We start from the raw sequence: 7,884 nt of genomic DNA, 5'->3' as shown, positions 1-7,884 counted from the left end.
GCCCGCTCCGCGCTTCTGCGATGGGACAGTGTCGCGACAGGGACAGCCGCCACGTCGTGCCGATAGCGGCGACCTCTCTTCGCTGAGAAAGGGCAGCGACCACGCAGCGGGGCTGGAGCATGGGGCGGCCTTGTGCCAGGGGACGGGAGGTTTGCCCAGCCCTGCAGGGGAGCAGGAGAGGAAAGGATCCGGCTCGGTTGGTGTCGTGGTTTCGATCTCTCCAAGCAGAAATTAGTGGGAGTGTTCCCCCTCCTTGCTGCTCCGGGGCTGGCTGTCCGGAGGGAAAAGAGGCTGTTTGTGAGTTCCCTGCTGTTGCTTCTTACGGCAATTCCCAACCGTTTTCTGCCTTCCTTTCTTCCTGTTTTTAAATGCACGTGTTTAAAACATTTTGCCCACTGGGTGTGGTATGGAAAGGAATCTTCAGTCCTTAATACTGGGCAAGATAATTTCTGACAGTATAGGCGAGCAGTGAAAGAATAAGGCTGAAATTATCCTGCCCTCCGCCCAAGGGAGGGCACACATTTGCAATAGTAAGCGATGAAGGAAGATTATTGCTCTCGGTGTCTGGGTACGGCTCTCACCCGGGCTGCCGGCTTCCAGACCGAAGGTGTGCACAGCCCCTTCTCAACCAGACAGGCTATGAAACGCGTCGGGTTCTGGCGGCGGTTTTCTCCATGGAGCACACGTATAGCGCATACCTGCTCGTGTTTAAGCGCTGTCTCTGTAAGTGCACGGTAACCACCTGGGAGCACGCAGGGCGGGGGGCTGTCGGACCCTCCCGGCTTTGCTGTATCAGCAGCTCTCTTGGCCTTGTGCTGCTCCTGGCTTTTGTTTGAATGTTCTCCCCTGATAATCGAATATGTAAAACTCCAACCTTGCAAGCAGCCAGGGATCAATGAGGGCTGGCGTTGAGCACAGCAAATATATGGGCTGATGGCTCCGCTTTTATCGAGCCCGTTTAACACACGGTGACAGGCGCCCGGCCCTCCCCTCGCTGGCACCCAGCGAGTAAATCTGTCCCCATCCCCAGCAAGACGAGCCCTGCTCTAACTTCGGCCGACGGGGCGGCTGGCGTGCCTGATCTTACAGAGTTTGCTGAATCGGGGCCTCACCAAGACGTGCGTCTGACGGGGGGAAAAGGGACGAAGGGGCAGCAGCGGAGGCGCGTGGGATGTCACTGCGTCAGCCAGCCCGCTGTGCCGGTGGGCGTGTGCGTGGTGGAAAATGCCTTCCCTGCGTCCGTCCGCTTCTCCAAGGCAGCACTGAGCGGAGCTGTGATTTAATATTTCGGTAGGTTTGAGTGATGAGTTTGTTCTCTTCCACTGCCTGCAAACTGATCAACGCCGAGGGCTGGCCTGCCTAAGCCCACCTGGCACCGCACACGTCCTGAAATTCTGGAAACTGCTCTTTATTAATGGTATAAATCAAACCCCAACCGTTATTCCCTAACCCCTGGCGGGGCATACGTGCTTCTAATACTGCCCTGGCCATGTCCCGCCGGCCGCAGCCTCCCAACTGCAGGGGCAGGGGGCTGCAGCCGCCCTGCGAGGCTGCCTCCTTCTGCGGGGGGTCCTTAGCTCCTTCCCTTGGCACGGAGCGTGGGCTCTCGATGGCGTGGCACGACAGGCGCTACGGAGCCTTGATTTAGTGGGAGCAAGGATGGGCTGGCACGTCATGGGCACCAGCAGAAAAAGGCTGCTTCAGGCCGGCTGGGTGCCGTGGTACACAACCACGTATTTATGGCCCTGTTCGGTGAGGGTTTAGTTTCTCCCCATTTTTTTGCCAGCCCTGCTCCCAGCCACCACATCAGAACCGGTGCTTCAGGGCACTCACGGGTCTGAATGCAGGATTTTTCCAGCTGCAAAGGGTCCCTAATCATGCAGTAGTATTTCTGCCTGTGAATTACCCCCCCCCCGCCCTGTGTTACTGAAGTGTGTGTGCAGCTCTCGGCCCCTTTTTTTTCTTGCCGTGGAATTCCCCCCCCCCCCGCCATGTGTTACTGAAGTGTGTGTGCAGCTCTCGGCTCGTGAGCGGCACCAGAGACACCAGCGGTGAGCACGGCGCGCGGGTGGGAGGGAAATAGGACGTGCACGCGTAGGGAGGACAAATTCCTCAGGAAGCCAAGTCCTCTCTGAGCTCCTCTCGGACAAACAACAGCATCTGCTCTCCTAACCAACTTTAATCCAGTTGTCTTTCTGCCACTCTGCCGGAGACAATATTTAATGGATAGTAAAGGAGCATGCATGACACCGAGCATGTACTTGAGCACTTGGAGTAAGTTCTATCGACATGGCGCCGCGATACTGATACCTGACTGACAACGCCGATTTGCAGCGCTTTCATTATGGTCTTGGATTTTTTCTAATGATTAAGTACACCCAGGAGAGACGGAAAGCACAACACAGACTACGATTACACAGGTACTTCGTGCAGATTATTAACAAGGAAAGGCACCGGCACGTCAAAGCCAAAGAATGTGAGGAAACAGCTTCTTGCCGTGGAATTCCCCCCCCCCCCGCCATGTGTTACTGAAGTGTGTGTGCAGCTCTCGGCTCGTGAGCGGCACCAGAGACACCAGCGGTGAGCACGGCGCGCGGGTGGGAGGGAAATAGGACGTGCACGCGTAGGGAGGACAAATTCCTCAGGAAGCCAAGTCCTCTCTGAGCTCCTCTCGGACAAACAACAGCATCTGCTCTCCTAACCAACTTTAATCCAGTTGTCTTTCTGCCACTCTGCCGGAGACAATATTTAATGGATAGTAAAGGAGCATGCATGACACCGAGCATGTACTTGAGCACTTGGAGTAAGTTCTATCGACATGGCGCCGCGATACTGATACCTGACTGACAACGCCGATTTGCAGCGCTTTCATTATGGTCTTGGATTTTTTCTAATGATTAAGTACACCCAGGAGAGACGGAAAGCACAACACAGACTATGATTACACAGGTACTTCGTGCAGATTATTAACAAGGAAAGGCACCGGCACGTCAAAGCCAAAGAATGTGAGGAAACAGCAAAATTTTCCAAGGCAAAAACCTATTTAAAATAATCGATTCCCTCCTCCAGGCTTGCGGAGCCTGGTATGTTGACATGTTCAGACTCTGGATGGACAGACAGAAGGACAGAGGATGCTCCTTCTCCTGTCAGCGTTCAAACAGAGCACGTTGTTGGGTGGGGAAAACCTCGCAGGGTTCCTTCTCTTTTCCTCCCCAAAATGCATGGAGGTATTTTTTTGTCCCAAGTTTTCCAGAAATTGTGATCAAGTCTTGTATGCCACGTGTGTCTGTCTGTGTATGCTACCTCTATTTCCACTCAAAAGGAGCCACTCCAGGTTATAAAGGACGAAGCAAAGCAAGCCCCACCTCGTGCTGGCCGCGCACAGGATGGTCAATCCTCGCTCAGCCAGAGTTTAGGAAACCTGCGATGTTGTGACTGCTTTTTCCTCTCTAAAAATGTTCTGCCTTTCTTTGTAACCCTTCATTTTCTTTTTTTTTTAACTTTCCCGTCTCCTTTCCCGGGGGCTCATTTTTCTCCCTTCCCAGCTATTTTTACGCAGATGCCAGAGCATATTCTTCCAACAAAGCCGAGCATGGGCTCTGCCCAAGCCACCAGAATTCGGCCACCAGCTAACCTGAGCCAACGCCGCGGCTCTTCACAGACAAGACCCGCTCGTTTATCCAACCCCTCTGCGTGCCTGCGCGCGCAAGTCGACGGCATTTTCTCCATTCGTCGAGAGGCATCAGTCGTGGTGAGCTGAGTAATGTTTTCATTCCCAACCCTGCAATTACTGTGTGGCTGCTGAGATGGGGGCCTGGGGAATGCACAGCCAGAATCGTCTGGTGCGCAGGGGGGCTGTGAGAAGCCAGCAGGCGGATGGCAAGGATGCAGGGGACTGGGAAAGCCTGCCTCCCAGCTTCACGCCCAACAAGTGGGAAATTACAGGCTTGCTGACTGCAGAAATGTTGGATGTCAAGTAGGTTTCACTGGGAGGGGTTGAGGAAAGCTTTCCATGGCGTGAACGTTTTCCCTCTCCAGCCCCCACCGCGGCGGGGATTCCAGCGGCGCCGGAGGCTGGCGCTCAGTGGCTGCGCAGGGGCTGAGGGGGTGAAGCTCCGATGCCCCTCGGCCAGCAGCAGCAGCCAGCTCTCGGCTGGCCTGGCAGAGCTCCCCTGGGCTTGGTGGCGCCGTGCTGCCTGCCGAGTGCTGCCACCAAAGCGCCGGGCTCGCCCTGGTCACCGGGGCCAGTCCCCGTTGCAGGGGAGCATCCATGAGAGCCCCCCGGCGCTCCTCCGCCTCCTCCTCCTTCAGACGCAGAAGGGTTTCCTGGAGCTAGGCTGTTGTGTTGGGGAAGTCACCAAAGTCGTTCAGGTTATGACAGAAGTGCTCTCAGGAAGAACCTGCAGCATTTGCTCCAAGCTCTTGTGCTCTGGATTCGCCCGCACAAATCGTGGGGAAATTGCTCCATGGTTTCAAATGAGAATTCCTGTCTTGGCTGTCCCACTGTCCTGCTGTCCTGCTGTCCTGCCAAGGCTTCCGCCGGCTTCAGGCTGTCGATCCAGCCGAGCTGCATCCTGGGCCGCTTCAGAAGTTCATCTTTGCTTGTCTGTCTTTCACCTGAGTTTCTCAAAGCTGTGTGGAGACACTTGCTGACAAATCTCCAAAACAGGCACAGAAGTAGGTAAAGAAAATTCTAGCCCTACGTTACAGAAACTGGGATTAAAAACAATTTTTTTTTTTTTTTATTTTTAGCTTCATGGCTGTTTAAGAAGGCACCTGAGGCCCGTTAGAGAGCAGGGGTTGGCCTGGGCAGCACCCGGCTGTTACAAGAACCGGCAGGAGCAGCCCCCCTGGTTTGCAGCACTGCGAAAAGCTTGGGAGCTGGAGGGGGCTCTGGCCGGGTATCTCCTCTTTCAAGGCTTGGTGGGTCAGCTCTGGTTTTATGCTGTTGGTGACTACGTGTGCTCTTGAAGGTCTCCTGGCTGCGGTATCCTCCTGCTTTTTATTTACCGTGGATTTTCAGTGCCTGAAACAGGAGCCAAAGCTGCTGGCAAGGGCGCGCTGGGAGGGAGCGGGCGCTGACCCAGCAGGTCCCCGTAAGCAGCAGTGAGAGCTGGTTCTGTTCTGCCACGGCTCCCGCCAGCCTGCAGGGGATTTCCCAGTCTCTTACCAGTTGCACAGAGTCGTAGAAGCTTTCGGAGCCTCCGTTGCTTGCTCAGCCAGAAGGTGAGCTGGGAGGAACCTGGGAGTCCCGAGGAATTCTGTTATTTTCACGTGGGCCGGGCTGTTGTTGTGAAAGACACCAAGTGAGTGGGACAGGGCACCTGTGTAATGACGGTGCTGTGAAGGGCTTGGATCGTGCGTGTGCCTTCCCATTCCTTAGTTCAGTGTTTGAAGCTCAGAGTGGCTCTAGGCCAACGACTGGTGATGGAACAAACCCCAGCGTGCTTGGTTGCACTTAAGTGCCCCTGTTTAATTACCACTCCATGCCTCAGCTGTGCATGACCTTGTGTCCTTCCAGTCCTTCTCAGTCAATCTGAGCCCTACACCCGTGGCCTCGTTCGGCAGCAGAGCAGCGTCATTCAGCCCGGGAGGGCTGCAGGGTGCTGCGCTTGCTGCGGCGGTGGGAGCTGGGAAAAGCCTTGCTGAAGTGGAGGGTGATGCTGCAGATAGGTACTGCTTTCTAGTAGCATTTAAACAGGTAGTCCTGGGCTTAACGAGAAGGGGCTGAGGGCCTGGCCAAGCTTATGAAGCCCCCTGAGCTGCTGAGCTTCGGGCACAGAAGCTGTGTTAGCCCAGGGGAGGCAGGGGCTGAGCAGCTCCTGTCTGGTTTTGGCCCCATGGCTGGGATGGGTAAGTACCTAGGGATCGTCATGCCGACGGGAGCACCGTGGCAGCCTGGGGCGCCCCTAAATGTGACACACCCCCGAGCTGCTGTGCCACCGCACGCCGGCGCGCTCCTGAGACCGGGGCTGGATTCGAGTGTGAAGAGTGGGGTTATAGCAGGGCTCCACTTGGGTTTGGTTTTTAGACTCCTAAGAAGGGCCTGATATTCCCTGTTAGCAGAGGTGTTCAGGAGAATGTGTGCCCTAGTCCTTGATTCAAATCCAAAGTCTGGAACCCTTGAGAAGCTCCCGCTCTTTTGTCTCGGTGCTCTTTGCCCTCCTCTGGGCTGTCTGACCCCGAACCGCAATGCTCTGGGCATTGCCGAATTATGGGCAAAATACGCTGTTCAGACCCTGCCCCTCACGAATTAGGCCAGATCCTCAGTTGCTATAGGCACCCTTTTAAATTATACATGTGGAAACAGTCCCCAAAGTTCATCTGGTTTCCTTCATTTATGTCTAGAAACCTGGAATTACAATCAGCACTAAATTGTAGCTGGGATTGTATTACACGATTGCGTAGATCCTTGTTGCTGCTTCTGAATTTTCATTTTCTACTTTCTTTTCACGGGATGTGATATGCAGTGCTCAAATACATTCCTATAGCTGCGGGGTGAATATTACCTTCTTTAATTTAGTTTAATGGGACTTTCTTTCCTTTCCTAATCCCATGGAAATAGGAGCTGTACGGGGTAAGATCACACATGAATGTTACCATAATTTTGCTCTGTGTCAAAGATACGATCTCAACAGAGCCTGACTGTAGCGCTAATTTGAGAAAAGGGCACAAGCATTAAAGCTGAGAGACGCAACCTTTAGCAATCCTTCGGTTTGGATGGGAGGTATCTGGAATGCAAATTGTTGGGCATTATGCTCTGAAACGTTCCAATAACTTTTGAACTGGAAAATGATGCGAGTGTCAGAATTGAGATCACTTCTACCCCTCCTCCCCACCCTGCTCTTCTGTACCAGACTGCAAAGCTGCAGCGCTGCTTGTAAGGGAAAGACGAATGCTATTAGTATTCAGATGGATTTCCTTTTCTGTATGAAAAATGGAAGGCTTCATTTCCAAAAGTAATTTTAGTGTTAAGCTACCTATTTATGGTGGGTTCTGCACTCAGCTTGTATGAAGTAGATTTATAAATATTCTTTCTAACCAAGGGCTAAATCTTGGCCCTCGCTCTAAAATGGTGCACAGGGAATATGTCCATGCGACTGGATATAATTCCAGCAGAGGAATTATTCTCTGTTTTGTTGGGTCCCAGGGGGTACCTAATGTCTGATGACTTTGGGAACCGAGAGGTGGAGCAGTACCAAGCAATCCCTGGTACAGCGTCTCCAGCTTGGCACCCAAAAGCCACGGGATCTGAATCGCACCTCATTTCAGACAACACAGCCCATAAAATAATTTATTTAGAAGCTTGACCCTCTTTGGCTGTGGCAGCTGCTGGCAACGCTTGGAGCTCTGCATCTCCGGCCTATGCTCTGGTCCGAGTTGTTTGCTGCGCAGCGTTGTCCTCCCAGGGACACCTGAGGAATCTCTCCTTGTCTCCATGCCGGCCAAAGGAAGCTTCAGTTTTTCCCTGCAAAGTTTCAATGCTACCCTTAGCTTCACTGGAAATGCAGGACTGTCAGGGAGAAATGCTTTTGCAAACCTTAACTCACGTTTTTATCATTCATCAGAACCTGTCATTTATTCCACCCTCCTGACATATAAATCTCGCCGGGCACAACATAAAAGCTCATATTTGCCAGCTTTTCACCACTGCACAAGCATGTTCTGAGCTGCTGCTTCCAGTAGCTTGGGAAATGCTAATATTGCAATTATTTTGTGGTGGGTTTTGATGGGACGGGCTTTAAACCTGCTGAGAGGTTTACCAGGTATAACAGCTCCCTTCAAGCCTTTGGCGGTCAAATTCAGCTTGCAAAGCGGCAAACAGGGCACCACCGTCTGTGTGCTTTCTTTAAAGCAAAGAGAACACTGCAGTCGGGGTTGCCC

Source organism: Egretta garzetta, unplaced genomic scaffold (genome assembly GCF_000687185.1).
Source record: "Egretta garzetta isolate BGI_Z169 unplaced genomic scaffold, ASM68718v1 scaffold337, whole genome shotgun sequence".
Lineage (NCBI taxonomy): Eukaryota > Metazoa > Chordata > Aves > Pelecaniformes > Ardeidae > Egretta > Egretta garzetta.
The sequence above is the reverse complement of the archived record's forward strand: the minus strand, read 5'-3'. Positions refer to the sequence as shown.